This window comes from Larimichthys crocea, chromosome XII, assembly GCF_000972845.2.
Source record: "Larimichthys crocea isolate SSNF chromosome XII, L_crocea_2.0, whole genome shotgun sequence".
In the NCBI taxonomy this organism is placed as follows: domain Eukaryota; kingdom Metazoa; phylum Chordata; class Actinopteri; family Sciaenidae; genus Larimichthys; species Larimichthys crocea.
The window spans coordinates 9,481,846-9,502,452 of record NC_040022.1 but is presented as its reverse complement, the minus strand read 5'-3'; positions in this window follow the sequence as shown (position 1 = coordinate 9,502,452).

The following is a 20,607-nucleotide window of genomic DNA, read 5'->3' as shown; positions in this document are numbered from 1 at the left end:
GAAGTCCAGATGTTCCACCTCTTAACTTGCAGATCCACACAACTCATCCTGGCTTTGTTTCTCTTGAGAGCAGTTCCCAGTTGCAAATGCATACAGATCTATGACTGAATTAATGCATCCTACCTCCTACAGTACAAACTAAGCCACTTTATTTGTTGTGTTTGTTATGTGTGGTTTTCATTTCTACCTCAGGTCTGTGTATAAGTGTAATGAGGAGGTAAGTTAGGACTTGTTAGTCATCAGGGCTGTGCCTAGTACAGTAGGTCAGGTGCTTGTTCCAGTGAAAGAGCCTCTCTCCAAGCCCAGGGGAGATAATTATGTCCTCCTAGTTATTTCTCTGGAAGCCAAACTCATCCCAAGTGGCCATGATGTCATGTGTCTATGATGTGAAGAAGGAGCCGTGTAATAGTATTCATTAGTTATCTTACTAAACATCTAGGAGCTGCCTGGCTTCTGTGCTAAAGAAATGTAGACTTCAGGAATTGTGGGTGCACCATCAAAATTGCTAAAATTTTCTTTCGGTTCACAAAAAAGTGTTCTTGAACGTTCTTGAACGTATCTTTTCTCTTTAAGTGACCACAGTGCAGGAAACAGGTGGCATCCTACCTCTTCAGGCTCACACGTGTAGGCTTGATCCGAATGAATGATATCACAGCACGTAATACACGTCACTACTCATCCTACTACTCATACAGTCTACCTATGGCGGTAATGAAACATCCCTGTTGAAACACATTGGCAGTAAGTAAGTCTGACGTGCGTCTGGTCTGTACCAAACAGTTTCAACAACTTTGACTCATGGTGTGTCTGCTGATGGTTTACTGGAGGAGAAAAGATCAAGATTGAGCAAGTACTCGCTCTACACTCATATCTGCCGCCCCCGCAGCAGCAGCTGGTATGTGGAAAGTACTCACAAGAAAAAGAGAAGAATAACTTCAACTTTGCAATACTTCTGTTAGAGTTGCCAAAAAACTCAACCTGCAATCTCACTTTAACTGTTTAACGGTGCGTCTGTAAAAGCTTCTCTAGTTAATTTTCTGTATTCTCGGGCTAAAGAGCTGGCAGGGTGAATGAGCAGTGTGTAATGGAGGTGTAGTAGACAGATTTTATGGACTGACTTCTCACTGTCAGTGGGTTTATGATGGGGACTCTTTCAAGAGCTGCTCCACTAAAGCTGCCCCACTGCTGTGTCTCTCACTAAGCTTTTAGGGGAGGGGTCAAGAGCCCTGACCTCACTTCCTGTTGGGGCTCCTCACAAGCATTCCATTGTCTGTGAGAATGTGCATGGGCTCAGGGGACGCTGCACATCTGGCAGCTGTTATTAGCAACCTCCTGTACCCACCCTCCCCTCCACCACCAACCCCTGAGGAAGATTACTACATGTGCTGGTGGATGTGCACCTTAAAATAAACTCTCTGGGATAGTACTTTTTCATGAGCCACTGCTGTGGTGCAACAACTTGAATGGAAAATTGGGGTTTATTGTTTTATTTGGTGATTTGCATTTATCTCCCTCCCAGCCTTTAAATTGGCATTTTATTTAGTTATTCAGTACAATAATAAGGAATGATGTTAAAGTAATAATTATACACTCTAGGAAATATGCCCTTTTTTGCTTGCTTTCTTTCAGAAAGTTAGATGATCACTACCACTCATGTCTGTCAGACAGCAGCTGGTTAGCTAAGCATAAAGACTGAAACCAATGAAACTAACTAACTGCGAGCCTGGCTCTGTGCTACACTAGATGTACTACAAGATCTGCCTGCCAGCACCTCTAATACTCGCTAATCAACACATTACATCTTGTTTATTTTTCATATTCTCCATTTTGCATTGGGTTTGGTGTCAAACAATTTCTTGGCTGGGGCCAATAACTTCCTGGAGTCTTCACTGGCTGCCTGACAACTGCTCCTGGCCAAGAAGTAGTCCCCAATTAAAACTGTGTTGTTCTCACACTTGGGTTTTCATACAGATTTTTATTTTTTTTTAACTAGACATAACATGTTAATTAACAAGATTTAGAGGTTCTGGTAGGCGGATTTTGTTACCATTTGGACAAAGGCAAGTTAGTTTCAGTTGTTGTGCTAAGCTAACCAACTGCTTGCACCAGCGTCACTTATACAAACATTACAGTAAGATTAATCTTCTCATGGGGAACTCTTGAGAAAAAGAAATAAGAAGTTTCCAAAATGTTGAAACCTTCTCTTAAAGACATTATTTTCACTTTAGACCACGTAGACTAGAAAGCTACCTCATTTACTTAAGCCTTCAGACAAGCTGTGGTCACCTGACCGAGGTTTGAACTTGCTAGAAGAGAGACATTAAGCAAGTTTTAAGTCTGAGACTAAGATGAGAGCAGCAACAGAAAGTAGGTTGGCTATCAGATATACAAAGAGAAGATAGATTATTGTTTGTATTACTCATCTCTGTAGACCTTTGTTCAAAGAACTCAAGACCCAAAAAAGGCAAAGTGGCTAAATATTCTATGCTCCTACTTTTAGACACAGGATTACACTTGGGATGTCATTACCAGTAAACTGTTCTCAGCCTCTGTGTTGTGTGAGATGGGGACTTTCCATCTGTTGTTTAACCACATAAGCTATACGTGCTTTTAGAGCAACATATAACAGCAGCTGTCAATATGTTATATATAATATGAGGACAACCTCACATGTCATTGTGTGCTCTGTGTTTTCATCTACTGAGTCACTAGTGTGTTTTTTATGCACACTAATCTATCCAGACAAAACATGTCTGGAGATAAGAGCAACTGTTTCTGATTCTGAACTGATTTCAAACAGAAAATGTAAATGGGAAGTCAGTTTTATGAAGATCCAACATCACTTCCTCATCCATATAAAAAAAATACTCTCTTTTCCTCATAGATGCCTTGAACACAGTTAATGTGCATTTCAGGTCACATGCATTAGAGTTGTCTGAGTTAGTAACGACTGATCTGCATGACACAACTCTAAGAAATCTGCAGCGCACATCAAAGGAGAAGGAAATGAATGTGCTTTGCATCTGACAAACTGTCACCACTATTCTTAGCAATGAGACCAGATGCTTGTGACAGATCTTTTTTGTTTTTATTTGTTTGTTTCACATTTTAAATTAAACCAACTGATCAACAAATATTTTTTGGACCAGACATAGTGGCTTTGCTGGCTTTTCTGTACAAATCAACACTGAATCAATGCATCGACAGATCATAAACAGGATCTGCTATGAAAATTCCCTGACAAAGCAAGATGTAGCTCTACTTTTTTGTTAAAATCATTAAAATGTATATCTAGGGCACTACACACACAGTTAATTAAGGCATTGCTCGTGGCAGTAGAGGTTTGTTTCCCTTCACAACACCAAAAAGCACAAGTGCTGCCTGGAGTCAGGGTGGCTTATCTCTCTCTGCACGCCAAACAGCAGGCTTAAGTGCTGGCTGTGCCACATGTCTCTGCTGTTCACAGCTTTAGAAGAAATCCGTTCACCCTGCATTCACTCGTGCGAGATCTGCAGTGTTGTCTTACTGCTTATCTCTGAAGCATCTAGCAGCTTTTTTCCCCCCATCCTGCACAAAAGAACTCAAGTTCTTTTACATCTGATCTGTTCCCTGTGCAGGGATAAAGTCTGAATCACTGTCCTCATTCAGGTCACACAAAGAAAATATAGGCCTCATGTGTCAGGGATGGAAGCCAACATTTCATCACATTTGAGATCATTTGATCTTTTTAAAACAAATGTGATTTGGGATTTTGCTATTGCTTGGGACTTTCTGTGTTGCATCTTATCCTGGGCATCTGCAACAAACCATTGACATTTATTTGTATATTTGTCTCTCTGCCGCTTTTATAATTTTACATCACTCCACCCTTCTACTAAAGCGTCTCTCACAGGAGTATAGAGTTACCTTATTTTTACAGTCAGGCCTGAAAAGACTTTTCCCATGGTCCACTTCTGCACTGGTCTGTGTACTGGTTACCATGCTTGGGTATTAGTATTGGGTGTCCGTTGTGTTCACTGTCCTCTGCACCACTGCAGGGAAGAGTATTAGTGGATAGTAAAGTAAAGTGAAGGGGCCCACATGGTTGAGGAGGAAGGGGGGGTGGGGGGTGGAATCATGACTTTTGTGGCTTCCTGCAGATTAGGACAGTGTTTATAGAGCTTTGCTGAAGTACCCTTAACAAAACACGTTCAAATCCACACATCCATTATTAGAGATTTTTCCATTAACATTATAACTGAGAGTGCACGTTTTTATTCTGCAGTGAGGATAGTTGTGATGCAACATTTTGCTCTTTGGGAGTGGTCTGCAAGGTCAGAAAGGGCATTAAGACGTCAGTTTAGAGTTTAATACAGCAACAGATCAGACCCCTGTCATTTAATCTTCAGAGGCATCACAAAGGGCACAGCTAAAAATCTTTTGTTTTGACCTGAAACCATATGGCAGCCATCAGTCGCTCTTGCATTGGAAACCCAAGAAACCCAACCCTGACATTTCTTGTTAATTTATTGAACAGAAAAGTTCAAAAGGTTATTCATATGTTTGCACATGCATGTGTGTGCAGGGCAAGACCAGAAATAAAAAATTCAATCGTTTGTTTGTTTTTTTCAGTTTACAATGACAAAGAAGTGGTTTGCAATTCTGTCAGATGTGTGATGTACATAACATCTGCTTTCGGTTTAACCTCAGTGCTGTTTGGTTTCAGAGAGTGCTATGTGCTTGTCTAGGTAAGTGTGAGACTTGGTGCACAGATGCTGCACAGCAATCACTCAGCATAACGGAAAAAACAGACCTGTCCCTTCTTTGTCCGCTCATGCAGCACCTTTCTGATGATTTTACGGGTAAAAGGAAAAGAAGAAGCCGATGGAGCGGTATGGTGAAGGACTTGAAAAAGGAAATAGAAAAAGAATGAATGTGTGTAAGGAGAGGAGGGAAGGAAGTGAAGTTGGTCAACAGAGGGTAAAATAAGCTTTCAGTAACCAGGTCAAGCGTGCACCTATTGGAATCTTGCCTGGAGAAGCTTGCATGTTGTATCGTTGAAACACGGAGGCTGGACTCAATGAGCTGGTTTTTGTGTACTTTTGCTTGAGGCAGAGCATTCACTATTTGTTTGTAAAAGTGTGTTGACAAAAGAGTGTTTAAGCTTACACATGCGTCAAAAGGTGCACAGTTCTCTCCTCAAGCAGAACTTAACGTCTGTTTCCTGGCACTTGACTGCCGGGGTCAATGTTGGGGGTCATCAGATAAGAAGGATCAGGGCCAGGCCATTACTTTAATCCAGCAGTTTGTAACAGCCCCTCTCATGACCTGTACTCCTCTCCTCTCTCTCTCTCAGTTAAATGTCATTGTTAGCAGAGCCAAGTGGTAAAATGTATTTTTTTTTAAAAAGACAAAGAGTTGGCAGGAGGGCTGCGGGGGTTTAAATCTCACACTCAACTGACACAGCCTGAAGCACTTCTGTCTTTTCACACACGCACAAACACACACAATGAGTGTGACCCAGACCCGGCCTGGATGTAGCCTAGACAATCATGGACATTGAATGTTAGGCCAAATTTCCTGCAGCTGCCATGATAATTTTGTAAATTTGTAATTTCGTTTATTTGCAGTATGACTGGCACAGAAGGACTTAAAGAAGAAAGCTTTATGAAATTTGGTTTCATTTACTGGTGGTCGTAAAAAAAAACAACTTACAGTAATGCATGCTTTATGACATTATTACAGGGAGATAAGGTATGTAAATCATTAATAAGAATGAATTAAAGTGATGAGTAATAACGTTTTGGTTGTGTTTTATAGTGTACTAAATTGTGTTATCTTGTCACCTTTGAACTGAAACCCTCTCAGGTTTATTGGCTGCTGCACACTGTTGCCTCCCCTGTGGTCAAGTTCCACACGCCACCAGGGAAGTGATGCTTTGATCACCACACTGTGCACATTCTTCTCATCATCATCTCACTTCCCTGCCCCGTGTTTATTATTGGCTGCAGCTGGAACACCTCCAGTCGCTCAGCCCTCACTCCACCAAGGTCGTGCTGACAAATCCCACTCTAGAAAGCTGAAACAACCCACCTCTGTTTGACTTCAGCTGAAGTTAGCATGTGCAATTGCAGCAGCATGAAGAAAAGATTCTGTAAGAGTTTAGATCATTACGTCCTTGAGTTGGTATTTGTCGCTGCTGAATGATCATTGAAAATACATTGCATGTCATGGGAGATCATTTATCCGAGTTTCTTCCTCTTTCTTTCTGAATGTTCTGTTTTTCATGACATCTGACCCCTGTATGTGGAAGATAGAAAGACAGTGTAAAACTGAGATAATAATGTGTGTTACATAAATCTAGTTAATAATTACACTGGAAATGTATATCTGTTGTGTATTAAATTATCTAAACTTGATGTCGCAAAAGCAAGGAAGAAAAAACTCAAAAACCAGTCAGTATAACAGGTTTCATTATTACATAAACTTCAGCAAACAGGTATATACTCATCTAATACATGTGATTGTTGACAGAGAAGTGCCTCTGTCACTTCATCTGAGTCATCTCACATCTCTGCCATCTACTAAGCCTCGAGCTTTTTTTAGCTATTTGTAATCATACATTACAGCTCTGCACTGTCACTGTTAGACATCTTGTTATGCTACATACAGTTAAGGTTTGTACATTGCTATACAGATCATAAACAGCCTTCACCTTTGCCTTCAGATAGAAAGTCAAATGACAAAGTGTAAAATTAGTTTATGACATTTTTGTCACTGCTTTCTTACATAGTTTCTGGACAAAAGTTGTTTACCCAGGGTTGGTAGGTAACAAAGAAAAGTCTTAAAAAGGGGAACTTTCCCAATGTTTTCAACAAGGGTGGTCAGGGCAGAAGGTGGAGAAGGAAAATTATATTCTGGCCAAGAGAAATTGTTGATATTGATACAGCTCTACTCTAATTGCATGATGACCTAACCGGCCACATCCAATCAAGTTCAAAATTACTTATCACCCACAGTAAAAATCTGTAATAGTCTCTGCAATTAAAGAAACGTTACCAGATACCATAGAGAAGGAACCAAATTGCAAGTTAATCCTTTTTATACACTTTAAAAGCACCGCTCTAGCAGCACGATATAAACAAAAAAGATAATTAACTGCAGCTACAGATTTCACAGGCTTACTCAAGAACTGGCAACCCACCCCACATACAATATCCCATCACTAAATAATCACTCTGCTCGCTAATGACATCCAGACGTCACTTTTTCCTCACAATGACCCATGATGACTAAAGTGCGCCGCCCTCTATTAGATTTCTCACTGAATGAATTTCAAGGATCCCCAGCGTCAGTGGAGCTGTCGGCCCTGGATACACACATCTGTGAGTGAGGTTTTCACATGACGACGATTAGCTCATGCTGCTGCTTGCCAGCTGGGGTGGTTCTTCTTAGTGATTTGTGAGTCATGCTATTAGAGCTTAAAGTCTGCACAGCGGTATAGAGAGACTGTGACACCATTTTCTAATCAGACTGCAGGTTGGTAGCATCTGCTGTGAAAAACATATAAAGAGTCATACCTTCAGGCAGTAAGGAGTGGATGACGGGAAAGCGGCAAAGTCAGAGATGTGCATGTACATGTGCTTGTGTGTGTAATGGAGTGTTCACCCCTAAAATTCAGAATTTGGCAACATTGTGGCTACCACAGAGAATGCTCCATAAAACAGACGAATATCGCTGCTGGATAACAAAAAAGAAATGTGGCTTTAATTAACAGCTCACACGAATTCTTCTATGACTGGCAGTAATCTCACTAACTAAAAACAGATTGATTTAGACATTCTTCTTTATGGTAAAGCTGTAATAGGACCACAGTTTTTACTAAATTTGAATGGTGGTGCTGATCCAGACCTAAGATTGTCCTCTGATGTCGCACCACACACAAACACACAAAATCAGTATCAGTCATATTTTTGGAACACTAATTAAGTCCATGAGTGTATCATTTTGTAAACCAATACTTTTGGTTATTTATAATCCCTTGAAAATACAATAACATGGTTTCATTTTGTGGTAATAACTGTTCAAGGTGTCACTTTTTAAATGATGATTATCTCAATTTTTACGACTATGCTCAGATCAATTTACAATGCTCTCAGTGGAAAAGAGTAGGAGGATCCCTTGTACTAACTGTGGGCCTCTCATGACTGAAGAACTACTTCAATCAACTTTCTTCTTTAGCTTTGTACTTCTTGTGAACCCTAGTTACCTAATGATTCGCACCACTGACTTAAACCAGTTCCAATAACGCAGTAAATTTGGAGACAACTTGAAGAAACAGCCTTTTAACTTGAAAAAGGAAAAGACAGATTGTTCATTAGCTGTCCAGCTTGGCTCCTTCTAGAGGTGGATTGATTTAACAGTCTCAGTGAAATATTGCTCTTATCCTGGCCTCGGACCACTCTTGCCCCCTAACCCCCTTCCTTAGCCGACCCCCCGCCCACTCAGAATGGCCCTGAATTCCAGGAAAAAGTTACAGCGAAGTTCTGGCTTTCATAAATCACTGTTCCACTCCCCAGCCGCTCCCTGCAGAGCACCGGGGGAGAAACATCATCCCCTTCCCTTTTTCTGAATCCCCCTTGCTCCACCCCACACTGTTTTATGCAGCATCGAGCAGCAGATGAGAACTTCCTCACCATTTAACCACAACCCCAACAGGTCTCCCTTTGACACACTTACTGTGCACTCTGATCTTTATGGCACCGTCTGTCACACCACAGTGGCGTCGAAGTCATGCTGCTTCAATCAGACTCCCTGCTTTATTTACCTGTTAGTGTTTCTCTATGTGGTCATGGTGTTGTTAGGTCTTTATTGCCCACAATCCACAACAACGGTGACAGTCAGACTGACTATGTTTTTATAGTTAGCACAGGGGCAAACTTGACCAAAAATTCCTGTAGGGGGATTGCTGGAAGAAAGCTCATGTTGCAAAAATTATACAAATAACTGACAAGGACATAGCTGCAAAATTTATGTTGGGAAAATGTTCCATGACATAACACACTTTAGTGGAAAATAAAGTGTTGCACAAGCGCAGTCTTAGGGTACTATTAGAAAATATTTTTTTTATTGATTGGCCTGTGTTGATGCCTAAAAGGAGTTTGTGGCCCAACCCATGTGAGCGATAGACCTGTCTCTGCATGCCCATTAGACACAGGCGAGCTGATGAATACACAGGGTTAGGTTCACATATGAATGACATATCCATCACACGGCTCGGCGTCTAGGACAGTAGGGCCAAGGGCTCTGACAGGAACTCTCGGCACAGCTCTCATGAATAGCACATAAACAGAGAACATCCGTAAACAATTTAGAAGACCTTTTTGGACTTTGTTCTATAAGGGTGGGTGGAATGGAGGGATGCAGAAAGAGAGAGAGACTGAAGCATTGCAGCTGATATTCCCTCTATGGTGGCTGGGTTGGGAGGAGCAACATCAGGCTGCCTGTGTTCTCCTTTGGGATGTTCTGCCTGTACAAACAAACCGACCCCGGGCCTCTGGTCTAATGGGAACCAGACCTGCTCAAGGACCAAATCCCCTCTCTCTCTCCTTCCCTCCTCTTCTTCTCCCCCCTCTCTGTATGACCAAAGCTCCGCCGACACAAACTCCAGCTGAAGGACGCACTTCAATTATCCCAAACAGACCTGAAAATATTCCCTGTTGCTTTCCTTTCATTTTCCCACACAGCAATAGTTCATGACGTTTCCACATCAGCGCTGACCTTTTTGAACCTTGAGCAGTCAGACTCCATTGACCCACACACTTACTCACTTTCATAGGCTTTCTCTATCACTCCTTCTCTCCCTCACTCTCTTTTTCTCCATCTATATATCACATGCTATCCATTGACTCGTGTTGATCCTCGTGACCTTTTATTTTCTACTAGTCCAATCCATATCTCGCTATCTTTGTGACAAGCTCTAATTAAAAGTTTCATATGACAGTAAGGTACATTTTCTGCACAAATAACAGTATAATCACTGCAGTTGTTCAGGGCCAGAGACACCATGGTGACCTTCTGCGTGCTGAGTAAGAGCAGCTCATCCCTGGCTACAAAGTCTGAATGTTCTCATTGTGTGAGTTCAGAGTTTATCAGTGAATGTCCTCCCAGTCTCACTGCTGTCTCTATCTGAATGTTCTGTTTCACTAAAGTATGAATATTGGCACTGAGTCAGATGGAGGGGAGAAAAAGACTCTCAAAACACATAGAGAGTCTCCACATTGACTGCAGAGAGGGCTGATTGTGATATGGCCTGGTGACAGTGGGCCTCACAGACATGTGGTGCTGTTTAAATTGCATCACTTTATCACTGCATTCTTTTTCCTGAATGATAAGTCTGTGATAAAAACATACATGTTAACACTTCCTGCTTCTTCTTGTGTATGTCTATACACTGCTGGTGTACACGCGTGTATGAGTACTGTTTTCAAGGCCAAAAAAAAGCTCATTATTTGTGCATGCTAGAATCTGTGATTAAGTAACTGATGCCAAGTGCCTGGAAGTACGGCAGATTTATCGAGGAGAATGAGACCGTGTCTGAAGAGTTGGAACAAACCGACAAACACTGGATTTGACTGTTCAGCTCTGTCTCCCTCCCACACATCTGGGCACAAACCCGTCAATGTTCCCTTTGGCAAAAATCTGTGATGAGCTGAGCTGAGTTGCTGTCCAACTCATTTCACATTATCCCACCTCCCACACACACACACACACATAAATGCACACACACACACTGCAATTGATTTTAGTGTTGTGCACTCCTCTTGGGGGTTTCTTCTTCTTCTTCTTCTTCTTCTGTGGAAGTACTATAAGGCTTTCTGGCAGTGCTCGTGTTTTTATGCCGTGCATGCCAGGAGTGGCCAAGCCCAGACGCAACCCTCTGGAACTGAAGTGATTTTGTGCAGAGTCAGCACAAAACGAGACCTGCCGGTAACGTGTTGTAACTCACTCACTTCTCGCTCCCTGAAAGAGGTTAGGAGTGGGAGGTGTATATGGGATGTGATAGAAATGAGTCTCAAAGTTTGTTTACAACTTTGAATGCTTGGGTCATACTGGATGTGTGGACTTATGTGTTTTTAAAACCCGCTTGTGCTATTGAGAGCATGTGTTTGTATGATATAGCTCCAGGATATATTTAACTGGTATGCCATTGATCCACTGTACGCATGTACTCACATGCCACAGTTTTGATGGATGAAATGGAAATGGATCAATACAGTAGCAGTAACAATTCTCTGAACAAAACAGCCAGCAGTTTGACAGTCTTCTTTTTTTTCTTTTGTTATACTGTATTAAAACTGTGGTATGTGGCTTTGCATGTATTAACAATAAAACAGGCTACTTAAATCTTGCAACATAACCACAAAAAATAACATGTACTATGCAATCCTTGATACTGCAGTGGGTGTGTCCAGCCACGAGTTGGATCAGTGTTGGTTTATATTCCCACTGATGTCATTTGTTGAGGCAACAGATCTTTGGCAGGAAGGGACTGACAAACAGTCAAGGTCATTAACCCACTTGAGAGAAAAAGCGACCAATCAGCTTGCGTGTCCATAATGTTTCAAATTAATGATTATTCCCTGATGTAAGAGGGGACAGTGCAGCCTTTGTCTATTAATGGTCATATACACACTACATCTTTGTCCATTAATGGTTAAATATACAAACGTCTTTCGTCATTTGTTTAAAAACTCCTTCCTCTTTGCTCCTTTCTTTTCTTTTCTAATCCGATCTCTTCCTCCACATTGTTCCACTGCCACGTTGCAACCATTTAGAGCTGGGGAAGTAAAGACACCTGGATCTAGCTACTTTTCCACTGATATTGTTCTCCTTCCAGGGTGGGTTAAGCCAAAGCCTATGGCCATGTGATGACACTGATGACGTGACATGGTCTGGTAGTGAGAAACTAGTAAGCAAGGGGACTCCACACCCCCATGGCCCCTCAACATGCTCCCTTCTCCTGAATCAAATACACAGAGATGTGTGGGATTACTCTCACAGGAGGAACTTGAACCCTCTGACTTCCTGGCCACTGATGAGGTCACTGGTCTCAGTGGGAGTGTCTGTGAAATGCCTGTTCAATAACAGCCGACTGATGGGCAGGCACGGCAAGAGAGGGAGGAGGGACGATAGGAGGAATGGGACATATAGTGAGGGTAGAGGGGTAGATGACAGGTTGATATGGGGGTGGAAGAGGAGGAGGAGTGGGGGGCGTCCATTGCCTGTCTCTTGTGAGCCTGGGGCAGTTGGCGGAGCACAGCATGTGTTCATGTTATGGAGAGGACTCAGCTCTCTCTTAAAAAAAATTATACATAGGGGTTGGGGGTGTGAAAGCTGCACAGGCAGGAAGATCTCACAAAATGTCTGAGAATGTTCCCATCTGAAAAAACTCTTTTTTTATTAACCACATATGTGTCACATAGTAAATGCTATCCAAGCCAGTGCATAAACCTTAAATTTGACCTACATATTCATTTAATAGGAATCAGGACTCCTTTTGCCAAAAGGCTCTGCTTCACCCTGACACTGGCCTTGTTTTTGACAAATAAAATGAGGTTTACAAGAAGCCAGACGATTGTCTGCTGAGCTATGAACTGCCAAGCTTTTGCAATAAAGCATAAAAGGGAAGAGTCTTATGCTAGTGGTATCACATGCTGCTCCCTGTCAGCTGGCCTGCCTCTTGCTTGCTCCCGGCTCATGTCAGAGCTCTCTTGATTAAAGAGCAGACTGCTTTGGTCCCAGTGAAGGTCAGGTTGCTCTGAGGTAACTTCTGTTCCCTAAAAGCAGCAGGACCTGAGCTGCTGTGAGGCTAACGAGTGGGAGCACCTGGTGCGCACTGCCTGAGGCTGTGTCCCTATAGGTAGAGTCGGGGGAAGGAAGGGAGGGGCAGGATGGTGATCACACATACAAAGCCATCTTGTTTTAGGCCTGGCTCAGATGGAGCTGCTCTGTTGCCAGGGGTCCAAAGCTCTACATCCTGCTGCCCAGTAAAAGACCCAGTCTTCAAACAAGTTGTATGAACAAAGAGCCATACATCTGTGCATGAGCACCCATACACAACCCCTGCAATACACATAGCACACTGTATTTCACTGTATCTCCCATCATCTCTGTTTTTACTTCCCAGTGCCACCCTCGTTCAACCCTTAGTATTTCTCAAGAGGTCACAGTTTCATACCGTAACTCTCACAAAACAATGCAATTAAGTAATTCTCTGTAAAACACACACAGCTTTGTCAAAAAAACACACAGTCACTCCCCCATCATCATCTCCCTGTGTTTCACCCTCTGGCAGCAACAGCGTAATGCCTTCCAGATGTTGAGATGCTGTAGTCTCCAGGCTGACCAAACCTTGAAGTCAGTGCCCCGCTCTCATGGTGTTAATGGTGCCCAGGATGCCTCTGAGGGGGGAGGGAAAGGGCACAAGACCTTTCAAGCTCCTACTGAGCCTACAAAAAGACCTCGGCATCCTTTCCCTTTCACAGGGTAATAGCTGATCTGTCTTCCCTTTGGGTTTCAAATGAAAAGCTGCAGGAGGAAAGGAGCATGGGTGTGGTTTAAAAAAGACATCCTGGTAACATTTGAGAAAAGAAGGTGTGCTTACAAACAGAATAACAAAGTCCTCTGCAGCTGTTCAGATGGGTAGTGGTGGTAAATACTATTAGGTTTCATTTGTCTCCATCCTCGGGTTGGGCCTTTGAGTATCTTGTGTCAGCTGCCCCTCATCAACTTATTACAATCCTACCAGTGTTTTTCTTTTTTCTCTCCTCTGTCTAGTTCTATGAGCTCCTAGGGTTAAAAAAAAATCAATGGATACTCTCAAGAGCAAGCTTGTGTTACCATCTTCCCTCCTTTCCCTCCTCGTGACCCTCACTAAATGATCTTGTGTCACAGTCTCAGATTTATGTTCCATACAATGTTCCAAGCTGTGCTTTACTAATCTGTAAAAGGGCAATCATTAGGGTCCTATCTGTTTCTCAGTATGAACACAGAAACATAGGACACGGTAGACCCCGGGGCATAGTAGACCATTACAGTCCCCCAGGCCAAGTTTTTTAAAATGCTAATCTCTCTCTTTAAAGCCAGCGATGGTGCTAGCTTTAAAGCTCATCTCATCAGTTACTTATTTGTTTATGCAAATTTTCAATGGAGTTTTGTTATTGACACAGGACTGTATCCAAAGATGGTTCTGGAGTGTTTCTGTTATTTTGGCATCTTGCAGCAACATTGCCAGACTATTCGACATATGCGAGCATGGGTGGGGCAAAGGGACATGAAGTGGAACGACACAACAACATTTTAGCTGGCCATTGGATCAACTGGGGCCATGGGTGAGCCCCAGACTCAAAACCAAAGAAGAGAGCTGGAGAGAGTAGGGAAATGCTCCAGGCTGAGGAGCTCTGTGAGAAAGTGTCCATCTGCAGCATGTTGGACACAGCCCAAAATAAACAAGTTAAAATTAAACCACAGAAAGACAGCCAATCTCCGTGTTTAAAGTTCTTACAAACAGAGGATTACCGTGTTACCATTTCAAAGGTCTGAGAAATTGTCAGTTTTGTGGTTTATCCCACCACAATACAACCAGTAATGTCTGGAACAGCTACACCACTGGCTCAGGCACAGCTGGTTGCCACATAATGAAGGAAGACAGTATCTAAAAGTTTGATATTAAATGTTCTAAAATTCTCACAGGTGCCACCAAGAGAGACGTGTATTTTAATTACAGCTGTAAAGTCACTCATTCTTATACTTGCATGAATACGATGGTGTGCATAATATTTTCAGCAAAATCATAACAACACTTTTGAATCAATAGTACAGCCTATACCTATATTTATATCTGCATTAAATAACATGATTTCATAAAAGAAGAAGTAAGTAAGAGGTACTTCTTCTCATATCTCATTCCGCATTTCAATAAAGTTGTAAAAGTAATCAAATACACAGTACGTGTGTGAGATTTATAGAACTGTCAGTTTCGAGAGAGACATGATGTGTTAGGTAATCAGCCTTTGAACCGCATTTCCTGCTAAAACTGTGTTCAAAGGTTGACTTTCAACATTCAGCAGTACCCCCTCGTCCTCGTGGTTACGATAGATAGAATAGAGAGGCCTATGAGCACATGTGAGGTACAGCTACCTACCCATCACAAGTAATGATTAATTCAAATTAAATCTAACTAACTGGAAACCCATTTTTGGTTTTGACCTTGCTAATTAGGTTTTCCTAGAGGCTTTGTTATGACCTCAGAGTGAGTGTATGTGGTCGCTGTGGTTGCCAATGCTGAGGTTTTCCAAATTTCCATATGATACCCAACTGTTAGCAGCAGCCATCCCCCACCCTCCACCTTTATAAACAACCTTGACTGCCCCACAATTCTCTGCACAGGGAAGAAGACCCTAAATGTGTATGAAAGTTAAATGGTGTGTTGGAGTTTGATTTGACACTGTGCTGCTATCTAGTGGTGAAAAATAAAAATGAGGTAGAGCTTTAGTGTTTCAAGTGTCCTTGAAAAACAAACAACACTGTAACACAATGGAAAACTCTTGCCATTTAAAAGAAATGTATTTTAAATATTAAATGTTTTTCTTGAAGTAAAGGCGGTTGTGCACTGTGATTTAATTTAGGATGACTTTGTTGAATTGAACATGTGGGGGAGCCAGAGATCATTGACTTCTGCAGTTCTGCTGCTTCTGCAGTGTAAGCCCCTGGACAGAACAAAGAGCCATCAGATAAAACATTTTCATATGTTTCTCTTCTTTTCCTCCCTGCAGAAGCATTTAACATCACGGACAGAATTCATTGGCTGTAGGTTCGGAGGATATCTTGAAAAGGGGTTAAAGGGGCAATCGCACCCAGATGATGTAGGAGGGTCTTTGCTGTTCAACTGGAAAAATATTTACAGTTTATTACTCCCAGAATACATTACATCATCTTTCACATTCTCCTCACAGCAAATGCCTCTCCTGAACCCAGTTTCTGACCCACATCTGATAAAACAAATCAAATTGAGGCTTTTGCTAAACCAAATGACTTGTTGACTAGTTTTGTTTCTGTTAGTGTCTTTGAAAATAAAAGAAATGGCTTTGATAGAAGAATGGGCTTTTGTCTGAGCTCATTGCCTTTCCATCCCATCACACAGCCCCTAAACATTCCCATATGGCTATGATGTCAAGCTTTGTGTTGCAGAGCAATGATCATTGCCTGGGACCATCAAACTCAAAAAGCTAGAGAAGGGAAACAGAAGACCCTCCCTCAACTTGAGGACCAAAAACCCAATGTCAGCAAATCTGTTTTGCTAAACTGAAGCTTTCTTGACTTCTTTGGATCTGGAAAGGGGAAATACTAATAGAGTAATAGTTTTCTCAGGAAACTCTGCATTTTGTCTTGTCTTGTGACTCATTCTAAAACTAATCTAAAAAGTCAAGTTTTATCTTGACAATGCAGTTTTTGTGACTCATTGTACCTGCCAAACGGGAATTTCTAAGGATCTGTCTGCTGTCGGAGTAAATGCAAGGGGTGGCTTGGGCAGGTTGTTCTTGGAGGCCTTCTCCAAACACTCAGCTGGATAGGAGTGAGCCTGCCTTAACAAAGCAATTGAACAAAACAATGTGATTACTGTGAAAAGAGAGTCTTCAGTCTCAGCTGAGACTCCTTCATTTCCAAGTGAAGAGAGTCGTTGAATTTAAAAGGAGACAGAGAAAAAGGAGCAGACAGAAAGTATAAATGTGAAAAGTGAGTAAGAAAGAAAGAAAAGGATTTAGGCCAGCATCTATCCTTTCTTCACATTGGCAGGCAGAGATCCAAATCTACACAATGCACGCTCACAGGAAGTGCTGTCTTTGTCAATAAGCAAAAGTAAAAGCGAGGGTCAAATAGTGGAATAGGGTCACAGCGTGATTGTGTCATGTAAAGTGATAAAGAGATTTCCAGTAAGCAGAGAAAGGGGATCTGAGAGGAAATAAGATCAGGACAAGAGACTAACAGTCTGTGGTGATATTTGGCATGGTTCCACCACTCACACTAAATTTAAACACCATATGTCTTCCGTTGTCTGAATGGGATTGTCTGCTGTAAATTCATGCTTGTTATCTGGTTCCTGTGTATATTAGCCTTACCCTTTCCATTTTCACCACTTGTAAATGTTATGCCTTTTCAAGTTAATTAATGGACCATGTGGTGTTTTGGCACAGATAGACCTTGTGAGAATGTTTACAAAGCCACAATAGAAGGTCAGCAATGATATGATGAATGTTGGTCTGATTGGTACACCCTTTTGGTCAAGTTTGCATCGTGGATTGCCACAAGATCTTTTACAAACATTCATTATGCAAAGTTTCTTGTAGATGCATGGAAGGAAGGGTGAGGCCATATTAGGTTGAATCTGCAATCTGCAAATTGACCACTAGATTACACTAAATCCCACACACAGGACATCTAAGTGAAATGACAAACAACTATGGATAAAAAATTGACCTGATCATAATTTCAATTTGTACAATAGTTTTGTTAAAAGAACAAAAACTTGAACAACCAATGATATTCCCATCAGTCTGAGCTACACCTACCACTTAGTGGTAAATAGCATGTTTACACACTAAACAGTGGGTTTTCAACAGGGGCTCCACAATCTTTAGGGGGTCCTCAGAGTTACTGCAGGGGGGTCGCCAAATTATCGTTTGTTCATTTTTTTTTTTTTTTAATTAAAAGATGTCTGGCAATGCACATTAACATTAATCCAATGAATCCACTTAATGACAATTTACAACAACATTAATGATAGGCTACCCATGAATCCTTAGACAGCTATGGTGCCCAAACGTTATTGTAGGCTTAATATGCAACACAGTTTTACACAAAACAAAAGGGCGTTCCTGCTCTGTATCAGTTACAGTGTCCTTGGCCTGGAAAACCTTGAACCCCTGCACTAAACTAAGATGGTGATGGGTTGTCTTCTTTAACTTCTCAAATTCTTCTTCAACTTTCCAGGGGGAATTGCATGAAATCAGTACACTGAGCATATTTACAGTACCCCTCCAAAAAGCACACATGCATTCCAGAAATGACCTATGCTCTGTTAATGATCAAGAGAAGAACACAATACTTGGCATGGAGTTTGGTCTTACTCAATGTTGTGGTATGTAGAGTCTTGACTCTTAGTGGGGAGTTTGTGCAGTTGGAGGTCTGCCGAAATCCAGGAAAGTGTGTTACTCAAACTTAATTTGAATATGAATATTTTTTCTGGGATGTGAAATACAAGTTGAGTTGTTTTCCACTGAAGTTGAAGGTGTCTCTTTAGCAGACAGATGAGTAAGAGATCCTCTTTGGAAACCAGATAAGATGAATCCATCATCCAGCAAATAAAACAGAATCGTCCTTGGTGGAGGAAAAAGCAATATCTATGATTTCCTAAATATAAAAAGCTATCAATCCTGTCAGTACAGAGTCTGTCCAGCCACCCTGGCACTGGCATCATTGCTCTTGCACAAGATAAAGAAAATGGCTTCAAAATGCCAGCAGAGACACAAGGAATCTGTGGACACAGAGGGACCTCTGTTAGACTCATGCATTTTCCATGATCACATTACAGTAAGCTTTGCTTCAGTAAGTAAATGGACAACACTCATATTGTTGCACTGTGAATGTCTCTCGTGTTATTCTCTGTTTTCATAAATCTACCAGTTGAGCATTAAAATACCTGCTCAGTTTTAGAGCTACAAAGAGGGTGAGAAAAAAGAAGAAAAAATCTGGTCACTAAAGCTGTTTTTCTCCAAAAGTACAAGGTCAGCCTGTCAGTGTCCAAACAAGTCATTAGTCTCTGGATAGTCCCCTCTACATGTAGTCAAGTGTTTTTTCCATGTGATTCTCAGAGGGATATAGCCATTTCCTCTTTGTCATGTTAAATGTTAAAAGAGAACTTTATCTCCTGGAACACATTTGTTAGTTTACTAGTGTATCCAATTCACTCATTTCTGTCCCTTGTCCCCCACGCATACCTTGGCATTCAACAAAACATGCAGAGAAGTAACTAATCTTTTAATCCAGCACTTTCAGTTATTTGTCATCTAGCTGGGGACTTCCATTCATATGCAACTATTTTCTATTCTATTAGCACAAGAATGGACTTCAGACAGAAGTGAGAAGTGGAGGTGAACAGCTCTGTGGGAAATAAAGCTGATAGTAATCATAATGCATTCTTGATTACATTCAGGAAAGACAAACACACCTTTTACAACAACATTTCATTTCTGTTTGGAAGCAGTCTTTGTTCTCAGCTCCTCTTTCCTTTGTTTGTTCCACTTTATTTCTAGGAAATGCAGAAACCCTATAAAGAGATTAAATCTTACTCTGCATACAGCCAACAACTTACTAAAATTGAACAGCAATCTAATATGATTTTGTACATGAATCTCTTTGAGCAAGAGTGGAGAAAAGTGTCTGCAATGCTTGTTTGAGTTTTTTGTGAACAGGGAGTGTTTCAGCAACATGATTGGAATCTCAATGCTTGTTTTCTTAAAAAGAAGCCTGCTGTTTGTCTTTCAGGGCCTCCCTTGTTGCAGATCATCTTCTATCATCCCCTTCTGCTCCCATCTGATGGACTGCTGAAATAACCTTTGACCCTATCTGGATTAAAGCTGTCTTGCTGTGTGCAGCTGTTTACTCTCCGCATTCTTCATTTCCCTATTTTAACTACAAGCACATTGTTCTGGTTTCTCTTCATTATTTCGGTGGGTTACAAGAGTTCAAGGAGGATGTGATTACACTACAAGCTCTATGCCCTTCTACGGAATCTGACTCATCAGATTTCTATTTCATTTATTTTATTACTGGTCTTCAATGAAGTCGGCATCTTAAGGTTAGCATCCCTTCAGCCATTCCAAATCTTCCCAATTTTGAGAAATTCAGCATTTCCAGGAATAATATATCTTTCTGAAATTAGAAAACAGGATGTGACTACTTGCTGTGGAAATTCCACAGGTCAAACTTCTTGCTTCTTCCTGAAGGGAAATATACTTGCAACACACATGTGCATGACACATGTTTGTAGGAAATAAGCCAACATGTTTGTTACAAACCCCTATATACTGATCAATCTTGATAAGAACGTATATACATCAAGAATAAATCCAGAAGCAAAAACAACAACACAATGTTGATAGAAAAACACGGTCTAAAATATGTTAACATGGTGCTGGTAGAGCTGCAAACACTCAATCTGTCTCAAAATGTGGGTGTGTGGGTGTGAATCTATGCGCTGGTGACCTTAAGAAGTGTGGGCATAATGAAGCCTTCCAGCATGCATACAAAATATTTTTGACGGTTTAGCCTGATTCAGAAAAGGAGCATGATATCATCACTGTCATTAAATTAGTTCCCAGTACAGCATTTTCTTTTTAAAATTTCTGGTTGTAAAGCAGAGCTCAAGTAGAGCTTTATGTAAGATTTCTTTACATGGAGTATAAAATATATCAGGGTACTCATAGTTAGTGCATCAGTTTCTGTTTTCAAATGTTTAAGAATCTTTCCAGACAGTCAGATGTGTCTGAGATACAATGGTAGAATTTA